Source organism: Protopterus annectens, chromosome 1.part0 (assembly GCF_019279795.1).
Source record: "Protopterus annectens isolate FY-2018-M chromosome 1.part0, PAN1.0, whole genome shotgun sequence".
In the NCBI taxonomy this organism is placed as follows: domain Eukaryota; kingdom Metazoa; phylum Chordata; order Ceratodontiformes; family Protopteridae; genus Protopterus; species Protopterus annectens.
The window spans coordinates 136,577,627-136,602,987 of NC_056725.1; positions in this window are offsets into that span (position 1 = coordinate 136,577,627).

The following is a 25,361-nucleotide window of genomic DNA, read 5'->3' on the forward strand; positions in this document are numbered from 1 at the left end:
TACCTGGGCTTCCTCTCTCACTTTTATTACTTATTATAAGTTGGACATGGTATCTAGAGGAAGGGCTTCTTTTGGTTCTGCAGTGCTCCGGAATAGCCTTCCATAAGGGCCTCCCAAGGTCTTTGGTAGCTGGGGACTCTGTCCCACAGGTTGATGATCAAATGAAGTTAACTACTTCAGATATGGAAGTTATGTACTCACCATAACGTTCCATCTGAGTAGTTAGACTTCATTTGTTATCAACCTTGATTCCCTCCTTCCCCCTGACTTTAGTGGTTTGCGATAGTCCTTGGACTCAGATTTACTGGGTATTGTGAGCTTAGTCTGTGTGATCAGGTCAGGTTATGTCTCTTGGGTCGATGTGTCACGTTGTGGGTGGCAAACTCGATCTGAGGGTTGGAAGAAGGTTTCAGTGTAGTATGGGTAAGGGAGAGGAGCTTGGAGCTCGGCTCTTAGCTTGGAAAGCTGCCGGCTCGGATCCGAAACCCATAGGTTGATGACAAATGAAGTCTAACTACTCAGATGGATGGAACGTTATGGTGAATACATAACTTCTTTGTTCCCTAGGATACAGATTCCACTTCCACTCTCTCCCAACCCCAAGAGGATGGCCAGACCCCCCCCCCAATCAGTGGGTGGAGGCCCAAAAACAAGTGCTCTCTCTCCTCAGTGTCAGGGCTATTCAGCCTGCCCCAGCAGAACAAAGGAGACAAGGTTTTTATTCACGACTGTTCCTGGTTTCCAGAAAACAAAACTCCTGGCATCCTATCCTGGACCTGTCTATTCTCAGCACCTTTCTGGGGGTTCCAAAATTCAGAATGCTAACTCTTCAGCAGCTTCTTTCTATGCTAGCCAAGAATGCCTGGCTGGCAACCCTAGACTTAAAAGAAGCTTACCTGCACATCCCAGTAAGGGAATCCTGCAAAAAATACCTACGTTTCAAGGAAAGCTCCATGCATCATCAGTTCTCTGCACTTCCCTTTGGATATCTGCTGCACCCAGGGTATTCACAAAGAGCCTAGCTCCAGCCATTGCATTTTGCAGGCAGAGAAATATTCAGATTTATCCATACTTGGATGACTGCCTAATTCAGGCAGAGAGTCAGGACTTGCTATTACAACACCTGACATTTGTGAAGAGATCTCTACCCTCACTGGGGTACATCATCAACGAGAAGAAATCACACCTATTACCCTGTCAACAGATTGTATTCCTGGGAGCAAGCTTGAACACAACTTCCCAGATGACATTCCTCACTCCAGAGAAGCAAGTTTTTTTGACAACCTACTTGAAACTATTGGCCACAAAAACCCAGCTGTCTGCAAAGAAAATCCTGCAAGCCCTAGGGTTCATGGCCTCTTGCATTCTGTTAATTCCATATGCAAGACTGCATATGAGGAAACTTCAGTGATATCTAAAAAGACTATGGTGTCAACATTCTCAGGACCTGGAAACAATGCATCTGATATTGTTAATCCTCATTCATTCCTTACGCATGGTTATCTGTTCTGAGCTTGGAACCGAGCCGGCCATTTTCCAAGCTCACGTCAGCTTCAAACTCTCAAGCTAAACTCTTACCCACAATCCCCCTCTCCCTGTTACCCCAGATTTCGTTTGCCGAGTCGCCATTCGGTCGTGTCAAGCTACTTCTCTTGAGCGAAGTACATTCAGTTGTTGTTTAATACTTTTGCAGATTACTTTTTTGTTAGGAAAGTTCATATTTTATTGTCTCTTAACCTATCGCATCTAGCAGTCATAATTTCTTCAGGTTTTTCTGCTTCTTTCTTTACCACTTTTACCGTGAGGTATTTTCTCTTTACCATCAATGGTAATCCCTTTCCCTTTTCTCTCATACCTTTGGGTACTCTCTTGTACCATTGTTGGTACCTTTTCTATTAATTAATTTGCTGTCATGGCCGATGATAAAGGTAGTCCAGGGTTTAAGCGGTGTTCTGATTGTGGACACAAACTGCCTACTTCTGATGCACACTCTGTGTTTATTGTTTGGGAGCTTCCCATTTGTCTGTTGAACCCACCCTGTGCTATTTGTGAGAACATTTCTAATAGAACCTTGTTGGAAAGGAAAAACAAGCTGATACTGAAGGGACTTCTAAAATCTCCCTTTTCAGAGGCTCTTTCTGGGTCGGAGGCCTCAACCCCTCCTAGAGCCCATAAGAAAATTTTGGATGTTCCTACTAAGGCTAAATCTTTGCCTTCGTCCCCGACTGGGGACTCCTGCCAACCAAAACCTAAAAAGGCTAAAATTTCTGCTCCGGAGCTCTCTGTCTGCCCCAGTGCTTTTGGTGCCTAGACCTTCGGCACTGAGGCCTTCGGCTCCCTTAAAGATTTCGGCTCTGTCTTCTCCAGCAGCCTTCTATATATCGGCACTGAGGGGCTCCTCAGTGCAGACCATTACCACTGTATCGGCACCGACCATTCATTCGGTGCAGACCTCAACCACGTCGGCTCCGAGATCTTCCTCTGAACCGATGCCTTTATTGTTGACTCCAGTTTTGCCGGTTCCAGCTTCGGCACCGACAACCAGTTCGGTACCGATCCCTGTGTCGGTGCAGACCATGACCATGGCACCGATGACTTCTTTGGTGCAGACAACAGTAGTCCAGTCTCTCTCAGCACCGTTGTCTTCGGTGCTGTCAGATGAGATGGGCACCGAGCCTGCCTTGTCTGTGGACAGACCTGTTTCTCCCGCAGTCTCCATGAGGTCCACTAGAAGCCTTTCCGAACATGTGTTGTGTCTCATGGACCAGGCACTCTTGGCCTGTGGTATCCCACCCATCAGGAACTATCCTTCCTTGGGAGGTGATCACCCATCTCCAAAGACCTCTTCTTATTCTCCTCCTTCATTGCTTTTGAAGTCCATGGATATAGCACAGTCTTCCCCTTCTGCGGTTCCCTTTATGGATCTCACTAAGGAATTGCAGTTGCCTTCGTGGCAGGAAAGTTCTTCTACGACCCAGGATATCAGTTGTGATACGCATGGTTTGCTGCTCCACAGCCATCCAGGGACTCCAGGTCGGCAGGCTGAGCCACTTAGGGGAGGGGTGACCCCTGTCCTAGACATGCACTCCTCTTCGGGTGGACCAGCCTTCCAATTGATGGAGAAGGCTTTCGCTGCTGCTGGCGATTCCGGACTGTCTATACCTCCGCCCTCCTCTGGTACACTGGTTTCACAAGTCGCACCTAGCAGACACCGGGTGCAGGGGCCGCTAAACATATTCCCTCAGGAATCCCCTTTTCCGCTGTCTTCTCCAGCTTCTCCCGCTGAAGAGGTCCACCGGAAAAGTTTGTGTAAGAGGAAGCACATGGACTCCACAGAGGAGTCCCTCACCGAAGAGACAGATTTCGTTGACGGGGAAGGATCCCCTCGATCACCTTCTGAGGTATCCTTTGGTGATATCCTCAAAATCTTGAAACAGAGAGGTGACTGGCAGTCCACTAATCTGACCTCTGAGGAATCTGTGTTCCTGCAGGCCTTTCGCGCCTGGCCCCCTACCTCCTGCGTTACTTCACCTGCCGATGAACTTGTCCAGCTCATCGTGCAGCGTGCTTGGAAGGCTCCTGATACCGTCAAAGCTATTCCCAGGAGGCCAGATAAGATCTTGTCCCCTCCTGTTTTGGATCCCCATTAGTCCAAAGGTCTTCCTGTGGATGCTTTGTTGGTGGCGGCCGCAACAAAAAAGGATCTGGCAGAAGAAGAAAGCCAGTCTGTCCATCCGCCTAACAGAGAGTCTCGGGCCCTGGACAGGATAGGGAAGCGCACCTTAGCTTCAGCTACCTTTGCTATCAGGTCCCTAAATTATATGGCACATTTTACCAGGCTTCAGAGGGATCTGGTTTCTGAGCTCTCTAAGACCTTGGCTGGTGCCGTGTCTGATGAGGTCCATGACAAAGTGACCTCGCAGCTGGCCACCATTGAATCTATATCTAACTCCTCTATGCGATTGATATCTCACGCATCAGAAGGAGCAGCTAGAGCAGCGGGTTTTTCTGTGGTCTTGAGACGGCACGCCTGGATGCGCTTGTGCAACTTCGCGGAATCCTTTAAGTTTTCTTTTCTTAATGCCCCTATTGAGGCCTCCTCGTTGTTTGGGACCAAAGTTAAAAGCACACTGGCCAGATGTGAACTGGACGGTAAGACCCTTTCTGCCGTAGGTGTCCGTTATTCTTTCCCTCAACGTGCTTTCTCCCAAAACCAAAAGAGTGGGAAGATATGGTTCAAGAAATCTCAGGGTCCTTTCCTTGACACACAGGCCGAGTTCTCCCCCTGAGGCAGAGGGGGAAACTCACAGGGAAGATTCTCCTTTCGGGGCAGAGGGGGTCTGCGTAACCAGAGTTCCAGGGATTCTTTCCCTGGCCAATCCTACCAGCGCTCCTGAAGAGTGGCCCAACTCCTTTCCTCTGGAGGTGGTTGGGGGACATTTCTCCTTGTACCCTTCTGCCTGGCTAACCATCACCACTGTTTCTTGGGTACAAAGGATTATAACTAGAGGTTATCATATCCCCTTTGATCTTTGTCCTGTCCCTTCAAAAAATCTTCCAGACGTTCCACCCAGTCAAAGGGAAGAAGCAGCACTAGAGATAGAAAAGCTGCTAAGAAAAAGAGTCATCCAAATAGTCTCTCCAGACCAGATAGGATCCGGATTCTACTCAAGACTCTTTTTGGTGCCAAAGAAAACCGGGGACTGGAGACCAGTTTTGGATCTCAGTGTATTGAACAAGTTTGTGAGAGTACAAAAATTCCGGATGGTCACAATACAGTCTGTTCTCCCACTGTTGGAAAAAGACGATTGGATGTGCTCTATAGATCTTCAAGATGCGTACTACCACGTAAAGGTGGACAGGCCATCAAGAAGATTTCTGAGCCAGTCACTACCAGTTCAGAGTACTGCCTTTTGGACTCTCTACAGCCCCCAGAGTGTTCACAAAGTGCATGGCAGTTGTTACAGCTCACTTGCGACTTCAAGGATTCCAGGTGTTTCCATACCTAGACGACTGGCTCATTTCCGCCCCCACCAGACATCTACTGGAAAAAGCCCTAGCATACACTATCCTCGTTGCTCAAAGGCTAGGCATAACAATAAACTGGCAAAAATCCAATCTCACCCCATCTCAGTCGACAGAATTCACAGGGGTTATCTTGGACACAAAAAACTGCAGAGCTGCTATTCCAGAGCACAGAATTCTAAGGATAAAGCAACAACTACTTCCAATCCTTTCAAAGGAAAAATCCATGGTTCACTCGGTTCTACAGCTGTTGGGCTCCATGGCAGCCTCCATCACCATTGTTCCCCTGGCCAGGTTTCACATGAGGCTTCTACAATGGCTACTGCTCACCCAATGGTATCCTTTTCAGCATCCTTTTTCAGCCATGATTCATGTAACCGACAGGTGCAAACAGGATTTAAATTAGTGGATGATGCACAATCTCTCACAGTGGTCTCCTACCTTCTCCCCCCAGCAACCCAAGGCCACAGTGACCACGGACGCCTCCCTGATGGGTTCATAGGTTCATACTAGGCTATCTGCCCTGGGGCAATTATAAGCCTAGCCCGATTCTGTATGGCTTACGCCACCCCTTGATTTGAGTATACTGTGCCCTTTTTAAGGTTTAGTTTACTGTGCCTCTGTCTAATAGTGACACAGGAGTAATCCCTGGGACAAACCTACGATCCCCCATCCACTTATCGAGATTCTTCTTGAAGAGATTCAGTGAGGTGCTCTGCTTCACATGAACTGGAATTCTATTCCAGAGCGAAGGGAGCCTCTGGGTTATGAACCTATCCCTCCAGCAAGTTCTATTTATTTCTGTGCTGAGGTTCAAGTCCCTTGAGCGTGTGGCTCTAAGGGATTTAGATTTACTGAGGTGGAGCATGTCCATTAATTCTGGATTTGACATAGCTTTGTATGTCAGGCATAGATCGCCTCAAGTAGGCGGTATGCAACTGAGTAGAGCTGGAGTTTTTAACTGAGCAGCATATGGCATCTGTTTGAGACCCTTGATCCTCTTGGTGAGATACTTTTGGGGTCTTTCTAATTGCTGCAGGTGTCGGGTAAGATACATCCCAAAAGGGGCATTGTATTCTATGATGGGCCTGATGAGGGATGAATAAAGGCACGATTACCTCTCTTGATCTAGATGTGAAACCCTTCGTGATGAGGTGGGCTATGTAGAAGGTCTTTCTAACCACTTTGGCAATGTGGTTTTCAAAGGAGAGATTGCTATCAACTTGGGTCCCCAGGTCCCTAATAACTTTCTCTGTACTTAATGGGTTTCTGCCTATGTGGTAATTTGTGGGCACATTGTTTTGCCAAAGGGTATGACTATACATTTTTGACATTTAGCTTTAAACCATGGCTGGCACCAGTTATCTGTCTCTGTGAGACCTTTTGAAGGATGTTTGTGTCAGCTGGAGAGTTGATTATGGCGCCCAGTTTGCAGTCGTCTGCGAACTTGGTGAGCCATAGTCCTCCCACGCTTGCCTGTACCTCGAAAAGTATATACCTAACAAGAGTGGTCCCAGGACAGAACCCTGTGGGACGCCACTTGTGACCGGTTTCAGTCTGACATGGCTCCAGCAACTCTCACTCTGTGGGTTCTGTCTTTGAGCCAGTTTGCACCCATCTTGTGACATAGGGTTTATATTTAAGCTGGATAGCTTATCTATGATGCCAGTGGGGTATTGTCAAATGCCTTTGCAAGGTCCAGATAGGCTGTGTGGACTACCTTCCCTTCATCTATGGCTTTGGTGACTGTTTCAAAGAAGTCAACCAGGTTCAAAAGGCAGGATCTGCCCTTGACAAAGCCGAACTGGGTAGGATCTAGTGTCTGTAGGTCCCCAATGTCTTTGTTTATGAGCTCCATGATGATCCTCTCCATAGCCTTGCAGACTAAGCTAGTCAGGCTTATGGGGCGATAGTTTCCAGGGTCCGTAGAGGCTCCACCTTTGTGGAGTGGGACCACTGTTGCTGTACGCCATTCTGTAGTGTGTAGGCACATATCCTGTAGTGAGGCTGAGATTGTATAGCGGTTTTATTTGAGGGATTAGTTCTTCTTGTAGTTCATGTAGGACGCAACCCGGGACGCCATCTGGTCCCATGGAAGCAGTGTTTTTTGCTTTGGAGAGGGCAGCCTTCACCTGAGCATCTGAGATGTTTGGGAGGCAGCCCTCTGCGGATAGATACTTGCTCTTTTGGGAGGGAGTTTGCACTGAACCTGCCTGCCAGGATATTGGCGATGTCTGTGGGTTCTGTGTATTTTTTGTCGTTTAGAATCAACTCAGAACAAGTCTGGGAGTTGCATCCCAGGTTTCTAACATAACTGAAAAAAGCCTTATGATTGTCTTTGGTGTCCTGTGCAATTTTTCTCTCGAAGCTGGCCTTGGATTTTATGAGGGATCGTAATTTTTTGCTAGTACTGATCAGAGATGCCTTCCCTATTAGGGATTTTGCTCTATCATGTAGTAGCTTCCTCCTTCTGTTGTACAGTTTATTTATGGCAGGGGTCCACCAGACTGGACGCCTGCCTTTGGATGATTGGGTCTTGGTTTTGTTTGGGATAGCATGATCCATGCATTCCTGGAGATGTCCGTAGAATGCATTTATATAGGATTCTGCAGTTTGGGCTGTAGTTTCCACTGGCCCTGGGGCCTTGAAGGATTCCACTTCGGTTTTGAGAAGTGAGAAGTTCGCTTTTGAGAATTTTTTCACTGTGGTTTTCTGGGCTGGGGGTGGGGTCGGGATGTGGACATCCAGTGAAATTAATTTATGGTCTGATCTTACCAATGAGGGATATACTTCTGGTGTGGTGCATAGAGTCCCCATGTTGGTAATGATCAGGTCTAGTATGTTGTCCCCTCTTGTGGGAGTGGTGACTAGTTATTCCATAGCATTTGAGTTTATAATTTCCAGGAATCTTTGGGCTAAGGTGCTGGGGCTTTAGTGCTTCCAGTCAATGTTTGGGTAGTTGAAGTCGCCCAATATAATGGTGTTCGGAGAGATCTTCATGTTCTCCAGTGTTTTCAGGAAAGCCGAATGGGATTCTTGACTTTGAGAGGGTGGTCTGTAGGATGCTATAAACTGAAAAGCAGTCTTGCCCTACTGTTAGTTGCACATGGATGGTCTCCGATACTTCGTGCAAAGCCACTAACCTGGAGGTGTGGATATCCTTGATAAATATGGAAACTCCCCCTCCTTTTGTGGTTCGTCCGGTTTTGGGCGAAAAGCATGATATGAGGTATAGCCTGGTAGTGCTGGGGTGCTCTCTGGAGCCTTGAACCAGGTTTCTGTCACTGCACAGATATCAATGTTCTCCATACTGAAGAGAGCTTCGAGTGCGTGCATCTTGAGGTTAAGACTTTTGGCGTTTAGCAGCATTACCCTTAGTTTCTTGTTCCTTGTGCTGTCTATGGGAGTGGGTTTGACTTTTGAGTCTTGCCTAAAAAAGGCACTATGGGGTGGCAAGAGCCTTTGCCAATATCTGAAAGCCCAGTGGTGACAGGTGCAAGCCGTCCCTAGCGAAGCAACGTGGCTTGTCGAGCATGTCATCCCAGGCTGACAGACACTGGATCCCCTTTGAATGACACCAAAATTTTAGCCAATTGTTAAAATCGATCATTTTGTCTTTGTACTGTGGCATCATTCTAGGTGAGGGTAAGATGCTGCTCAAGGTCAGGGTCATACCAGCCTGGGCTACATGATCAGAGAGCTCCTCTGTCTCTCTTCATGTAGTCCAGGGAGATACGTCTCAGGTCATTCACACCAGCATGTACAATGACTGAGTCATATTTGTATTTGCTTTGGAGTGACCTGAGTGCTTGCTATGTGTCGGATCCTAGCACCCGACAGGCAGCTCACTGTGACCTTCTCTTTATTCAGCCTGGTGAGCGGGACGTCAGTGTGTCTGACAATAGAGTCACCTATAACAAGAGTATCAGGTGTGTTATTCAGCCTTAAGGGCTGTGGCTGCTTGGCACACTGACTTTGTGGGTTATGTGTTGTGTGTGTTTTGTTTTGAGGTAGCGTTTGCTTGGATGTCTGCTTTGGAGGTCTCTGTTGCTTAGGTAGATTTTTATTTAGAGCCTTATCCTCATGGCTTCCCTGGGTGGGGGTGGGGCTACGTCAGGGACAGACAGTCCAAGGCACTTGGTCCGAACTGGAGGCTCATCTGCATATAAATGTTCTAGAGCTGAGGGCGGTGCTTCTGGGGTTGCAAGCACTCCATTCCCTGCTGCCGTCTGGAACAATTGCGATTGTCAGACAACATGGCGGTAGTCTGGTATATCAACAAGCAAGGCGGAACCAAATCTTACCTCCCTTTGTCGAGAAGCCATGAGGATATGGCAATGGGCAATGGCTACCAACTGTTTTCTTCTAGCAACACACATTCCCGAGAGCTCCAACGTAATAGCAGACAGACTCAGTAGGTGCGTTCTTCAACCTCACGAGTGGTCCCTGAATCCCTTGATAGCGGCGGAGATCTTCCACCGCTGGGGCCGTCCTTGCTGTGAACTCTTTGCATCCTCGACCAACTACAAATGCAGCAACTACTTCATCCTGATTCCCCCTCCGGGACAGTCACCCAGGGATGCTGTAGTCCACGATTGGCCCTCGGGTCTTCTTTATGGATTTCCACTCTTTCCCCTCATTCCCCAGTTTGTGAAGAAAGCCCGTCGGTTAAAGCGCAAGGTGATCCTCATAGCACCATATTGGCCTCGACAGATTTGGTTCCCCTTCCTTTGGCCTCACCTACTAGATCGACCATGGATCCTCCATCCAACCCCGGAGTTGATCTCACATCCACAGAACCTGATTCATCCCAACTTGAACAGCCTGAAGCTCACGGCTTGCCTACTCCAATTCCCTTGATTGCCAGGCAGAATGATCTTTCAGTACCAGTACGTGGTATTCTCATTGCTTCTCATAAGTCGTCTACTAGAATTACCTATCTGAGCAAGTGGAAAAAGTTTACCTGTTGGCTGAATGATAAACAAGTAGACCCCTTTTCAGCACCAGTGTCAATAATACTAGATTATTTGGCCGACCTGTTTCATTCGGTTCTATCGGCCTCTACCATTAGAGTTAATTTGGCTGCAATTTCTAATTTTCATGAGGGTGTCCAAGATTCCTCTCTTATGTCCCATAAATTGTGCAAGATCTTCATAAAAGGTGTGAATCATCTGAAGCCACCTTTTAGAGAACCTGTTCAACCATGGGATTTATCATTAGTTCTACAAGCTCTGACAGTGTCACCTTTCGAACCAGCTTCTTCGTGCGACCTCAAGTATTTGTCATGGAAAACCTTGTTTTTGGTCTTCATTACGTCTGCCAGACGTATTTCTGAGCTTCAAGCTTTATGTATCAAGAGTCCATACTTAATTTTTCATAGAGATAGAGTGTCTCTGAGAACTAATCCGTCATTTCTGCCTAAAGTGATCTCTGAAATGTCCATTAATTAAGCCATTGAATTGCCAGTTTTCTTTCCCAATCACTCAAACAGAGGAGAGTATTGCCTACATACCCTAGATATACACAGGCAAATCTGTTTTTACTTAAACAGGACTAAACCTTTTCGTAAATCTGACCAGTTATTTTTGGCCTTTTCTGGACCTAGATCAGGATCTGCTGTTGCTAAGGTCACATTAGCTAGATGGTTGAAGGACTGTGTGACCTTTATTTGTACACAACGGAATATCTCTTTGCCTACTTCCATGAAAGCTCATTCAACAAGTTTGGTGGCAGCTTCTGCTGCCTTCCATGCCAGAGCTTCTTTACATGACTACTGTGCAGCTGCAACTTGGGCTACAACTCATACCTTCATCAGTCATTACAAATTGGATTTGGCCTCCAGGGGAAGAGCATCTTTCGGTTCTATGGTACTCAGGAATGTCCTTCCATGAGAGCCTCCCAGGAATAGAGGTAGCTGGGGACTCTGTCCCATGTGTAAGGAATGAATGAGGATTAATAATATCAGATAAAGAAGTTATGTCTTACCATAACATTCCGTCTGTATTGTTGATCCTCGTTCAGTCATTACGACCCTCCTTCCCCCTCCTGTGATTTCTAGTGGATCTCACCATCCGGTTCTCTTAGGTTATTTGACCAGAGGTAGCCTCTACCTTCTTTGACTTGCAAACTCAATCTGAGATAGGGAAAGGGGGATTGTGGGCAAGAGTTTAGCTCGAGAGTTTGAAGTTGACGCGAGCTTAGAAAATGGCCGGCTCGGTTCCGATCTCAGAACCGATACCCATGAGTAATGACTGAACGAGGATCAACAATACAATTGGAGCGTTATGGTAAGACATAACTTCTTTTTCCTATCATTCCTTGTCTAAGGGCAGAGTTCCTTTGGTGGGCAGAGGCCTGCTACCACAACAAGGAACTCCCTTTCACTCTACCCCCTGCCGCCCAAACCCTAACAACAGACGTATCAGACTATGCATGGGGGGCTCACATGGCAGGGCAGTGCATTCAGGGCAAATGGAACCCAAAACAGATGCACCTGCATATCAATCAAAAAGAAATGTTAGCTGTACAGATTGCTCTGACAGCCTTCAAAGACCTTATTCTTCCAGGACAACTATTGGTAAAGACAGACAACACCACAGTTATGTGGTACATAAACAAGCAGGGGGGAACCTATTCCTACCCACTCTGCAGACTACCCATGGCTGTGTGGAACACATCCTTGAGCTACCAAGTGAAGCTACAAGCTCAATTTCTGCCAGGCAAACCAAATTCACTGGCAGACAACTTGAGCAGAAATCTCATGGACCCACACGAATGGAAATTGGAACCCAAAATATTCAAGCTCTTGAGGAACAAATGGGGGACTCCAGAGGTAGACCTGTTTGCCTCCCCTCAAAACTACCAATTGAACAAATTCTGCACCAGAACTCCCCATAGTCAAGCTTAGAAAGTGGATGGCCCTGTCCTTTACCTGGGAAAGCCTCTCAGTTTATGCCTTTCCCCCTCTGCCTCTCCTCTTGAAGGTTCTACTAAAGATCAAACAGATCAAGCCGAGGACAATACTGATTGCACCAGACTGGCCATGCCAGCAGTGGTGGTACCCACTTTTGCGCAGTCTGACAGTGCTACAACCATGGCACCTGCCGCTGACCCCTTCCCTGCTGTCCCAGCAGGCAGGCCAGATTCTGCACCCTCAGCTTCAAACCCTGAACCTTGCAGCCTGTCTAATTCCTGAGCTCACCTCTAGCAACCTAAGCAGATGCTGGATGTCATTCTTGAGGCAAGGAGGCCTAGTACTAGAAATTCCTATTCAGAAAAGTGGAAAATATATTGTTCCTGGAGCCAGGCTCAGGAAATGGGCACAGCGGTGCCCAGCTTACCTCATATTCTAGATTATTTAACAGAAATCCTCCACAAGGGCGGGCCTATCTTTCTCTTCAGTTAAGATTCATGCCTCTGCCATTTCAGCACATAATACTGAGACACCCCTCTTCTTTCATCCCCTGCTAAAACAATTCCTTAGAGGGGCCAAAAGTTTAAGACCCCCCCCCCTGGAGAGCTCCCACTCCAGCTTGGGACCTTAACTTTGTATTGGAAAAACTTACTCTCCCCCCCTTTGAACCAGCTGCTACAGCAGAGTTGAAATTTTTTTCTTGGAAAACAGCCTTACTTCTAGTCATCACTTTAGCAAGAAGAGAGTCTGAACTGCAGGCAGTCATGGCAGTGGGAACCCTTCATTGTCTTCCATGTGGACAGGGTTTCCCTCAGGACTAATCCATCCTTTATGCCCAAGGTGGTGTCTAGTGTGGCTCTAAACCAGTCCATTCATTTGCCTACTTTTTCCCCTAATCCTCAAAATAAAGGGGAAAGGATACTACATTCTCTGGACATGCAGACAGCTTAGATTCGATTTGGACAGGACTAAGCCTCTCAGAAAATTTGACCAGCTGCTAGTTAGCTTTGTTGCAGGGACAGAGGGGAAGGCCATTTCAAAGCAAACCATTTGCGAGTGGATAGCCCATTGCATCCATTTCTGCTACAAGCACTATGGAAAACCTACCCCACAGGGGATAAGACCACATTCCACCAGGGCTGTATCTACCTCTACAGCATTTCTCAGAGGAGTCCCCACCAGGGACATCCTGGAAGCTGCTACCTGGAGCTCTGTACATACTTTCACCATGTATTCCCACCTGCCTATCTTTTCTAAATCCAGAGCTGGATTTGCCACAGCAGTCTTACAGGGCATGATTGCTAGCCCTAATGCTCTTTAACTACCTCCACCCTTCCTTAGCTTTGGGAATCAACCCAAATGTGATGACTGCAACAGTGAAACACGAAGAACAGTTGTGTACACTTACCATAAATGTAGATGTTCGAGTATATTCACTGTTGCAGTCCTGGTTGCCCTCCCTCCGGCCCCCTGACTTCTCTTGACTTTTACCTTTCCTTCTTGTTTGGCATATATTATATCATGTGTGTTTGCTTTTTGCTGGGGGTGTTCCATACCATATAATTGCTTCCTACTGCGGGGGCACCTGACATCTGGGGCAAGAAAAACTGATGTAATGGCGTCAGATGCATGTTTTATACCCCTGACGTCATGGAAGAAGCGACAGCATCTGACGCAGAAATCTGAAGAGACTGGTATTCAGGCCGGCTGAGGGCTACTTGCAGGCAGATAACCCAAATGTGGTGACTACAACAGTAAATACACTCTTAACATCTACATTTATGGTAAGTATACACAACTGTACTTTACCTTGAGCGTTTCCTGTCCGACCGAGTCGAATCTGATCTCTTGGAGCCGGAGCTTGGGTGTCATATCCAAGGGATTGGATTTCTCCATTGGCTCCGACCTTGTGTCACGGCCTACCCCTTGGGGTCTCGGAGCCTTCGTGCTCTGCTTCGAACCCCGTGTCAGATCCGGGGAGAGCATCCTGTCTTTCGGTGGAGGCTTGCTCCGCCTCCACATTTGACGTGGGGAGAGGGTTCTCTCACATGGATCGAGGCCCCTGACCATTTCCTCGGAGTCCACCCCGACCCATTCTCATCTGGGTGTGCCTTCTGCCATTCTGTCCATGCAGGGACAGCCTGTGCTCGACATGCCCAGACTGTTCCCTCGAGGAACCTCAGGCTGTTCATGACTCCGGAAAGCCCCACCGAAGAGGTTCCTCGCAAACTCAAGTGCAAAAGGAGGCACCTGGACTCCCCTGAGTCCCTCACGGAGGATACTAACTTGGAGGAAGGGGAAGGCTCCCCCAGATCACCCCCCCCCCCCGAGGATGTCTCCTTTGGAGACAGCATGGAGATCCTGCGCTAGCGGGGTGGTTGGTCCGTCCCAAGCCTTTATTGGACAAGTTGGTGTTTCTGGAGGCATTCGATATGGGCCCATCTACTTCTTGGGTGTCACCCCCCCCCCACAGACCCACTGGTGGACCATTACCACCAGGACATGGAAAAAGCCAGACACAGTGACCAGGACAATGGACCGTTTGGGAAAGAAGACTTATGCTTCAGCCACCTTTTGTACAAGGGAACTGAACTATATGGCCCACATTACTTGACTGCAGCGTGACCTGATCAAAGAGTTCACAGCATCTTCCCTGGAGTCCATGTCACCAGAGGATGAATGCACATTCTCCATGCGAACGGCCACTCAGAAAGCAGTTACCAACACGTCCATGTGACTCCTTTCTCATGCCACTAAAGGAGTGGCATGGGTGGCCGGGTCCAGTGTTGCTATGAGGCGACACACCTGGCTCAGGCTGTGTAATTTCGCAGAGGCCTTCAAGGCATCTTTTGCTAATGCTCCCAATGATGGCTCTTCCTTATTTGGGAAGATGGTCCGTGACACACTAGTCCAGAGTGAGAAGGATGGGAAGACACTGCCTGCCATCGTGATCCGCTTCTCTAACCCCCAAAGATCTTTCTTCGGGAATCAGCAGGGGCAAAAGAAGATGTGGTTCCGGAAGTCTCAGTATTCTCGGGGCACTCGGGACTCCTTTTGCCCTAGAGGCAGAGGGGGGAAAAGATAGATGCAGGCCCAGAGGCAGGGGGGTCTGAAGAACTTTGGGTCTCGAGAACCATTCTTGGACAGACCTGCACAGCAGCCCTGAGGGGTTGCCCAACTGCCCTGCTCTGGAGGTAGTTGGGGGTCATTTTTCTATGCACCTGACTGCATGGGAGTCCATGTCAACAGTCCGTTCTGTGCTCCAAATAATATCCAGAGGTTACACAATTCCCTTTGTGACATGTCCCCCCCCCCCCACCAAAGCACCCCTCCATACGTTCCACCCGCGCAAAGGGGAGGCAGCAGCGATCGAAGTAGAAAAGCTGCTAAGCAAACGGGCCATCCAAACTGTCCCTCCCCCCACATCAGTCCGGATCAGGCATCTATTCCAGGTTCTTTTTGGTGCCAAAAAAGACACTGGATTCCAGGCCGATTCTCTACCTTTCCACTCTGAACCTGTCAGTTGCCAAAGAGAAGTTCCAGATGGTCACTTTACAATCCATCCTGCCTTGTCTGCAGGAAAACGACTGGATGTGCTCAACAGACCTGCAGGATGCATACTACCATGTAAATATCCACAGACACTCCAGGAGGTTTGTCCGCTTTTGGCTAGGGGCCAATCACTACCAGTTCCAGTCCCTACCCTTCGGTCTCACCACAGCCCCCAGGGTGTTCACAAGGTCATGGCAGCAGTAGCGGCTCACCTGAGGCTTCTGGGCATATAGATCTATCCGTACCTAGATGATTGGCACCTTGCCGCTTTCACCAGGCTTCTACTCTGTCAAGCCAGGAATTATTTCCGGAAGTTGTCAGACTTGCTGGGCATCAGTATAAATATAGCCAAGTCCTCTCTAGAACCGGTTCAGGTCCTGGACTACATAGGGGCGAGAATAGACTCATTGCAATCCAAAGTCTTTCTGACTCCAGAGAGGGTTTGGAGCCTGAATCTTCATGTTCTCGCGATTCTTCAGTGTCTCTTTCTCCCAGCCGCAGTGGCACCTGCCGCAGACCTAATATCCATGGCAGCCACTATCTCTCTTCTTCCTTGTGCTTGTCTTCACATGTGGGTCATGCAGTGGATGTTGGCAGTCCAGTGGTCTGTATTGGATCGGCCGTTGACACATCCGATTTGCATAAGCGAGGCGTGCAAGAAGTCCCTCCTCTGGTGGCTTCAATCTCCAGAGATAGTAGAGGGACGGTCCTTTATTGCAGCCCCTCCCCAAGCCACAATGACCACGGACACCTCCTGACTAGGGTGGGGGGCAGCATTGTTTGGGCAGGACAGTCCAAGGCACGTGGTCCCTGAACTAGACCAATCTGCATATCAGTGTTGGAGATGAGGGGGGTCTTATTAGCGTTGCAGGCCCTTCATGGCTCTCTTCCCCTGGGAAGTATTGCGATTCAGACAGACATGTCAGTGGTCTGGTACATCAACAAACAGGGAGGAACCAGATCCTACCCCCTTTGTCGAGAAGCAATGAGAGTGTAGGAATGGGCGATCTCCGCCAACCGTTTTCTGATAGCAACGCACATTCCAAGTCGGTCCAACATACTAGCAGACAAATTGAGCAGAACTATCCTGGTGCTTTACTAGTGTTCTCTGAATTCTTGTGTAGCGGAGCAGATATTCCTCGAGTGGGGTCGGCCTTGCTGCAGTTTCTTTGCATCTCCTTCCAACGCAAAGTGTGGCGAGTTCTTTGCTCTGATCCCCCCTCAGGGGGAAACCCACAAAGACGCTCTGGTCCATGCTTGGCCTCCCGGTCTTCTTTATGCATATCCTCCGTTACCCCTCATGACAAAGTTTTTACAGAAGGCTCGTCGGTTGAGGAGCAGAGTCCTCCTCATTGCCCCATTCTGGCTTTGCCAGATCTGGTTTCTCTGTCTGTGGTCTCATCTGGTAGCTCTTCCTTGGATCTTGGATCCAATTCCGGATCTTATTTCACACCCATCGTGGATTCTTCTTCCAGACCTGGGCAGTCTGAAGCTCATGGCTTAGCTACTCTAGTTCCATCGATTGCCAGGACTCCCGGACTTTCTTCCCCTGTTGCTGCCTGTAAGTCATCTACCAGAAAAGTTTACCGTAGTAAGTGGAAGCGTTTTTCGATCTGGGCTTCTCAGAGGGATTTAGATCCTTTTATGGCTCCAGTGCCAGCAGTTCTTGAATTTTTAGCACACCTTTTTCAGCAGGTGCCAGCTCTTCGATGGTGAAGGTTCAACTGGCTACCTTTTCCAATTTCCATGTAGGTGAAAACATGGGGTCCTTGGCTTCTTCCAGACATTGCAAAACCTTCATTAAATGGACCTTTCTTTTAAGGCCTCCGGTTAAGGACCTCACTCCTCCTTGAGATCTTACCTTAGTTTTACAGGCGTTAGTTGCTCTGCCTTTTGAGCTGGCTGCCTCTGTGGACTTGAGATTGTTGTCTTGGAAAACAGCTTTCCTAGTGGCTTTCACCTCTGCTAGGAGAGTGTCAGAACTTCAAGCATCATCTGTCAAACCCCCCTTATATGGCTTTTCATAAAGACAGGGTCTCACTTTGGACTAATCCTTCCTTTTTGCCAAAAGTGGCTTCAAAGTCCAATATCGGTCAATCAATCATCCTGCCTGTCTTTTTCCCAAATTTTCAGAAATAGGGGGAATATAAGCTACATTTGTTAGATGTACATAGGCAGTTACATTTCTACTTAGGACGAAGCCCTTTTGCAAGTCTGACTAATTGTTTGTGCCGTTCGTTAGACCTTTCCTAGGCAAACCAGTTTCCAAGGTGACAATTGCCAAGTGGATTTCCCTTTGCACTCTGCAGGTTTACAAAGATAAAGGTATGCCTATTCTAGAGAGGGTTCATGCACATTCTACCAGGTCTATGGCTACGTCAGCTGCTTTTTGGTCCAGAGTATCCTTGGATGATATTTATTCAGCGGCTACTTGGTCCTCATTTCATACTTTCGTTTCTCATTATAAATTGGACATGATTTCCAGAGGAAGAGCATCCTTTGGCTCCGCAGTGCTCTGGAATATCCTTCCATGAGGGCCTTCCAAGGTTATGGTAGCTGGGGACTCTGTCCCACAGGTTGATGACCAAATGAAGTTAACTACTTCAGATAAAGCAGTTATGTACTTACCACAACATTCCATCTGAGTAGTTAGACTTCATTTGTCATCAACCGTCCCTCCCTCCTTCCCCCTGGCCTTGTTATTGGGTTAATTAATCTGAAGTGTCTTGGAGATAGTGCCTTTTGCGGCCCTTTATGTTTTCTGGTGGGTCAGGTTTAGATCGGGCTCATTTGTTGGTGGTATTATGGGTAATGGGAGGAGCTTGGATCTGATGCTGGTGAAACTGCCGTCTCTGATCCTGTCTGGATCCGACGCCCACAGGCTGATGACAAATGAAGTCTAACTACTCCGATGGAATGTTATGGTAAGTACATAACTTCTTTTTATGGTGCCTTCTGGCTTACAGACTAATTCAAACCATTCTGTTAATTTTGGGAGTTTTGGTAACTGCCCAGTTAAAGCAATTTTCTAACTTTTTGCTTTTGAGAGAATGGTATCCTATAAAATTGTAGGTTTCCCACTTCCATGGCACACTCAGCATTATGCTGTGTTAAAAAGCCTGCAGGCAGACTACAGAAACTTTAGCTGTGGTTTTCTTGTTCCAGTTTGTCTTGTAGTTCACTTTATTTTCTCTACCACAGCAGAAGATTCTTGCCATCTTGAAAGAAATTTATATCTTAAGTTGTCTATCTCGCCTTCATTTTTGCTGGTTGGGATCGGAGCCGATCCTCGGCTCCGACTCGGCCATCTTCAATAACTCAAGAGCTGTTTACTGGCTCGAGGCTACCCCTTATCCCATAATGCCTAGCGATAGCTACCCAGATCTCGTTTTCCGCTTCAGCTGCGAGGGTGTCGTTTTTTTTCTGGCTCAGGCTCGTATATTTAGCTTTTTGTGTAAACTTCCTTCTAAAATTAAAATTTTTCTGTAGATATTTAGAATAGTTATACTTGTTGCTGTTGTTTTTTTTTTTTTTGCATCTCTCCCTTGTGTTAGAACTTGTTTAAGTTAGAGAGTTCTCCCCGCCCCTCCCCCATCTCTAGGTTAGCCGTTTAACTTAGAGGCTCTCCTTTTTCTCTTATTGTTAAAAAAATAAATAAATAAATAAAAAATAAAAATTATTGTAGTAGCATAGTACTGGTGTGTTTGTCTAGCTTAGTACTGTTTTTTGTGTCAGTAGTTACTTCTTAGTCCTCCTTTTTTTAGTACAGCATGTCTAAGGAAGCTAAGGTTTCTGGTTTTAAGAAGTGTGACTCATGCTGTCAGAAAATGTCTCTGACAGATGGGCACACTAGTTGCTTCTGCTGTTTAGGCGCTGTTCACCTGCAGGACTCTTGTTCTATTTGCCATGCTTTTAGTGCAAGAGTCCTGCAGGAGCGCAAGAACAAACTAATTCTTCGGGGTCTATTAGAACCCCAGGATTCACCGGCAAAGAGTTCACAGCCAGTGAAATCCCCAAACTCCACTAAGCCGTCGGCTCCATCCTCTGAGCCAACAAATGTGCTGGATTTACCTTCTAAGTCAGTTCCGGCTGGCACCGACAAGACAACCTCCCCGTCGGCTCCATCGGATGTTTCGGAGCCGTCGCGGAGTCACAAGAGGCTGAGGTCCCCTTCCTTAGAGTCGGTGCATTCAGCTCCTCTGTCTCCATTGCTTCAAAGTGAGCGTAGGCACCGGTCCTCTCACTCCTCTCGGTCCTCTAGGCTGTTGGATCACGATGTGGAGAGAGTGGTCAGTAGGTTGTTAGTCGCAGGCACTAGCTAAATTGTTGTCCAGCCCTCCTCAACAGGTATTGGCTTCGTCCACTTCACTTGATATTCCTCCTCTGACTCCAGTGAGTTCGGAGCTGGAGTTCGTTGGGGTTCGGGTAGTGGAACCGTCGGCTTCGATCACCATATCCTCTTCGGTTCTGACTTCTGCTCCGATTACCTCGATACTTCCTTCGATCGAGGAATCTGGTCGCCAGGGCTTCCTCATCGGCTCCGAAGGGGGAAATGGCATCGGACCCTTGTCCGACCCCGTTCTCTCTCTCGGAGCTTCGGTGCAGGTGAGCACAGCTCCAACATCAGCCTCGGAGCCATCCCCCTCGGCGCGGAGAAAGATTCCTGTTTCTTCGGAGCCGGAGCTTTCTCTTCCTCGAGATGGGGGTGCCTTTGAGGTCATGCAGAGCGTGCTGTCCCCTGAGTCAGCTCTACTACCGGCTCCACCGACTCCGTTCCCTACAGTGTCTGTGCCAACCTCTGCTGCTCCTCCAGACCCCAAGCGTAGGGAACCGATGGTCCAGGACACCCCATTGGGTGTTTTCTCTTCTTCTGAGGCCTCTCCTGATCTCTGAGGAGCCCCCTCGGAAGAAGTGCAAGAGGAAGCACATTGACTCCCCGGAGTCTGTCACTTCTGATACGGACTTAGATGATTCGGAAGGGTCCCCGAGATACCTCTCCGAAGATGTTTCGCTTGCGGACATCCTTGAAATGCTTAGGCAGAGGGGGAACTGGACTCCCCTAGCCCCTACCGAGGATGGGTCCGTATTCCTGGATGCCTTCGGTTCCTGACCTTCCACCTCCTGCGTTTCTCCGCCTTTCGATCCACTCATGTCTGTAGTGGCTTGAAAGGATTGGTCAGCTCCGGACACAGCGGGACCGACTCCGAGGAGACCAAATAAGTTCATTACAGCCCCCCAGGATAAGCCGTTTTTTTCTACGGGTGTGCCCGTTGATACCATGGTGGTAGCAGCCGCCACCAAAAAAGAGATGGCAGAGACCTCTTCATCTGTTCATCCTCCTAACAAGGAGTCTAGGACGATGGACAGATATGAATAGTGAATGTTTGCTTCAGCGACCTACTCCATTAGGTCCATTAGGACTCCGAGGAGACCAAATAAGTTCATTACAGCCCCCCAGGATAAGCCGTTTTTTTCTACGGGTGTGCCCGTTGATACCATGGTGGTAGCAGCCGCCACCAAAAAAGAGATGGCAGAGACCTCTTCATCTGTTCATCCTCCTAACAAGGAGTCTAGGACGATGGACAGATATGGATAGTGAATGTTTGCTTCAGCGACCTACTCCATTAGGTCCCTGAACTACTTATGTCACTTTACTCATCTTCAGAGGGATCTTCTAAAAGAGCTAGGAGATACCATTCAAGATCCTACAGCTGAGGGAGTTCAAGCCAAAGTAACTTTCCAGCTAGCGACTCTTAATTCTGTAGTCAACTCTTCCATGAGGCTCATTTCCTATTCTGCCGATAGAGCGAGTAGAGCCGCGGGCACTGCTGTGGCCCTCAGGAGGCATGCTTGGATGCGGCTGTGTAATTTTGTGGAACCCTTTCAAGCGTCCTTCACCAACACCCCCTTTGATGGCTCCTTTCTCTTTGGGCCACAGGTAAAAGGCACTTTGACTAGGTGTGAGCAGGAAGATAAGACGCTCTCTGCCATGGGAGTCCGGTTTTCCTCTCCTTCAAGACCCTTCCCCAAGGGTCAGTAGAGTGGGAAGATGTGGTTCCGCAAATCTCAGGGAGCCTTGCCTGACACACGTAGTGATTTTTCCTCCAGAGGCAGAGGGAGAAACAACAATAATAGATGCCACCCTCGTGGCAGTGGGGGTCCGCAGAACCAGGGCAACAGAGAATCTTTCTCTGACAAGCCCTTTCAGCATCCCTGAAGGGTTGCCCGGCTGCTCACCTCTGGAGGCAGTCGGGGGAAGACTTTCGCTGTACCCAAAAGCCTGGCAAAATTTAACAAAAGACAGATTGGTACTGTCCATTATATCCGGAGGTTACAAAATTCCCTTACAGTCAAAGAAGGCCCTTCCAGATGTTCTACCCAATCTGAGGGGGCAAGCAGTTATAGAAGTTTCAAAACTGCTAAGAAAAAGAGCCATCCAAGAGGTCCCCGCAGACCAGCTCGGATCCGGAATTTACTCAAGGTTATTTTTAGTACCATGAAAGACAGGGGACTGGAGACCCATTCTGGATCTCAGCAGATTAAGCAGATCTGTATAAAGAACAAAGTTTTGGATGGTCACGTTACAGTCCATTCTACCCTTTCTGGGTCAGGACAATTGGATGTGCTCAATAGATCTTCAGGATGCGTACTACCATATCAAGATGGCAGACGTTCCAGAAGATTTCTTCGCTTTCGGGTGGGAAGCCAGTCATTACTAGTTCAGAGCTCTGCCCTTTGGTCTCACCACAGCCCCCAGGGTGTTTACCAAATATGTGGCAGTGGTCACGGCTCACCTGAGACATCAAGGATTCCAGGCGTTTCCGTATCTAGACGACTGGCTCCTCACTGCTACCACCAGGCATCAACTCCTACAAGCACAGGATTACACAATCACTTTTTGCACCTAGCTAGGTATTACCATAAATTTCGAAAAATCTGCCTTGTTGCCCTCTCAGTCTATCACTTACATAGGAGCAGAATTAAAAACAAAGGAAATGTTCACAAGGTTACCACTTGAAAGAGTGTCCACTATTCATCAACAAGTGCAAATTTTAATGCAGAGCAAGAAGATACAAGTCAAATATGTCCTTCAAACACTAGGCTCAATGGCAGCTGCCATCCTCCTCCCATTGGCGCGCTTTCATATGAGGATTCTTCAGTGGCTTCTTTTCACACAGTGGTCTTTCCAAGAGCTACCCATGTCTCACGTGATCATGATTACAGAAGCATGCAAAAGACACCTTTCCTGGTGGATGGTCTCCCCACTAGTGACTCAGGGCAGACCCTTCATTCAGCCCCCTCCGGTAGCCACAGTGACCACAGACGCCACCCTGATAGTGTGAGGGGGGCATTATCTGGGCAGGACAGTCCAAGGCACTTGGCAACCTCATGAGTACCATCTGCACATAAATGTCCTAGAGATAAGAGCCGTGCTCCTAGCGTTGCAAGCCCTTCAAGACTCCGTTCCTTCCGGGACCATTGCAATCCAAACAGACAATATGTCAGTAATGTGGTACGTCAACAAACAGGGCGGGACCAAATCTTACCCCTTGTGTTGAGAAGCACTCAGACTGTGACAGTGGGCGATTTTCCTTCCAACGTTTTCTAATTGAGACGCACATCTCTGGGAGATCCAACGTCATAGCGGACAGGCTCAGCAGAGCTATCCTCATGCCTCATGAGTGGTCTCTGAGTCAGGAAGTTGCAGACCTGATCTTCCGCAAATGGGGACAGCCTTGCTGCGATCTTTTTGCCACCCCATTCCAGCAAATGCAGCAACTACTTCTCCCTCCTTCTGCTTCCAGTTCACCTACCCAGGGACGCTCTAGTCCACGATTGGCCTCAGGGACTCCTTTATGCATTTCCTCCCTTTCCCCTTATACCAAGACTCATACAGAAAGCAAAGTCATTGGGTTGCAAAATGATCCTCATTGCCCCCTACTGGCCTCGACGGATTTGATTTCCGTTCCTACACCTCTATCTTCTCGATCAGCCCTGGACTCTGGATCCGATTCCAGATCTACTGGTTCATCAATCAGGCGGGGTTGCATCAGTCCCTTCAGACTCTCCAGCTCACAGCTTGGTTGCTCCACTTCCAACCCTAGCATCTCCCCAACAGTCCATGAGATTATCGTTTCCTCACACAAGTCCACCACTAGGACTATTTATGCTAGCAAATTGAAATGTTTTTCTTATTGGGCTGAGTCTAGGAATGTGGATCTCTTCTCAGCCCCAGTCCATGAGATCCTAGAGTTTCTAGCACAACTGTTTCACTCTGGAGCTGCTTCTGCTTCCATTAGGGTGCCATTAGCAGCCATTTCTAATTTTTACATCAGGGTTACAGAATTCAAGCATCATGTCTCACAAGCTCTGTAAAGCCTTTTTGAGAGGGACATCTCTTCTTAGACCTCCAATGAGAGACCCCCCCCCCCCGGGACCTTAATCTAGTCCTAACGTCCTTAATTTTGCCTCCTTTTGAACCAGCAAGCGTCATGCTCCATCACATTTCTCTCTTGGAAGACGCTCTCTTTGTGGTTGCTATTACTTCAGCCAGACGAGTCTCAGAACTACAGGCACTGTGTGTCCATCCCCCTTATCTGGTTTTTCATAGGGACAGAGTTTCTCCGAGGACAAATCCTTCATTTCTTCCCAAAGTCTGCTCTGAACATAATTTAAATCAGTCTATTGATCTCCCTGTTTTCTTCCCTAATCATAGCCACAAGGCAGAGTACAAACTTCAATTGGACGTGCACAGGCAATTGCATTTTTACCTTCATAGGACTAAAGAAATAAGAAAATCAGACCAATTGTTTCTGTCCTATGCCTTAAACAAACAAGGTCTCCCAGTTTCCAAGGTTACTTTATCTAGATGGCTATCCCATACTATTTCGTTTATTTATCAGTTACGGGATAAGGAATTACCATCTAAACCGAAAGGTCATTCTACTAGGGCATTAGCCATCTCTGTAGCTTTCCAGTCTAGGTTGCCCATGGATTCCATATGTGCAGCTGCTACATGGGCAAATCCTCATACCTTTATTTCTAATTTACAAGGTGGATATGGTCTCCCGGAGCAGAGCTGATTTTGGTTCCACTGTTCTGAAGAGTCTGTTCCACTGAGCCACCCAGGATTTTAGGTGCTAGGGACGCTGTCCCAACCAGCAAGAATGAAGGCGAGATAGACAACTTAACATAAAGAAGTTATGTACCTACCATAACGTTCCATGTTAGTTGTCTTCATCTCGCCTTCTTTCTTGAGTCCCGCCCTCCGTCCCCCTGTCCTAGTGGATCGAGAGGAGTCCCTTTTCACTGGCTGAGTTTTCTTTGTTTCCCTCTATTGATTTAGAGGATATGGAAGGTATAAGTCAACCAGTTCTTTTGACTGGTTTATTCTCTTGTTATGTCTGGAGTTAGCTATTTCAAACTAGATCTGGGTAGCTATCGCTATGCATTATGGGATAAGGGGTAGCCTTGAGCCAGTAAACAGCTCTCGAGCTATTGAAGATGGCCGAGTCAGAGCCGAGGATCGGCTCCGATCCCAACCAGCAAGAAAGAAGGTGAGATGAAGACAACTAACATGGAACGTTATGGTAGGTGCATAACTTCTTTTTTCCGTAGTGGGGACTAACTAGTATGTTATCCACAGTGTTAAACTCCCCTTAACTTGTCATTTTTATTATAACTCTTCTGTTGTACCCTTTCACATATGTGGCAACAGGTTTAATCAGTCTTCCAAGTTTGTGTGCTATCACATTTTAAATATTTTCTTCTCCTAAGTCTCCTTGCCAGTGTCCAGCAAGCCTTGAGGATGTCTTGTATAGTAAACCAAATAGGATAAAGCCTTTTGAGGTTTGGAGTACTTCTCTTACAG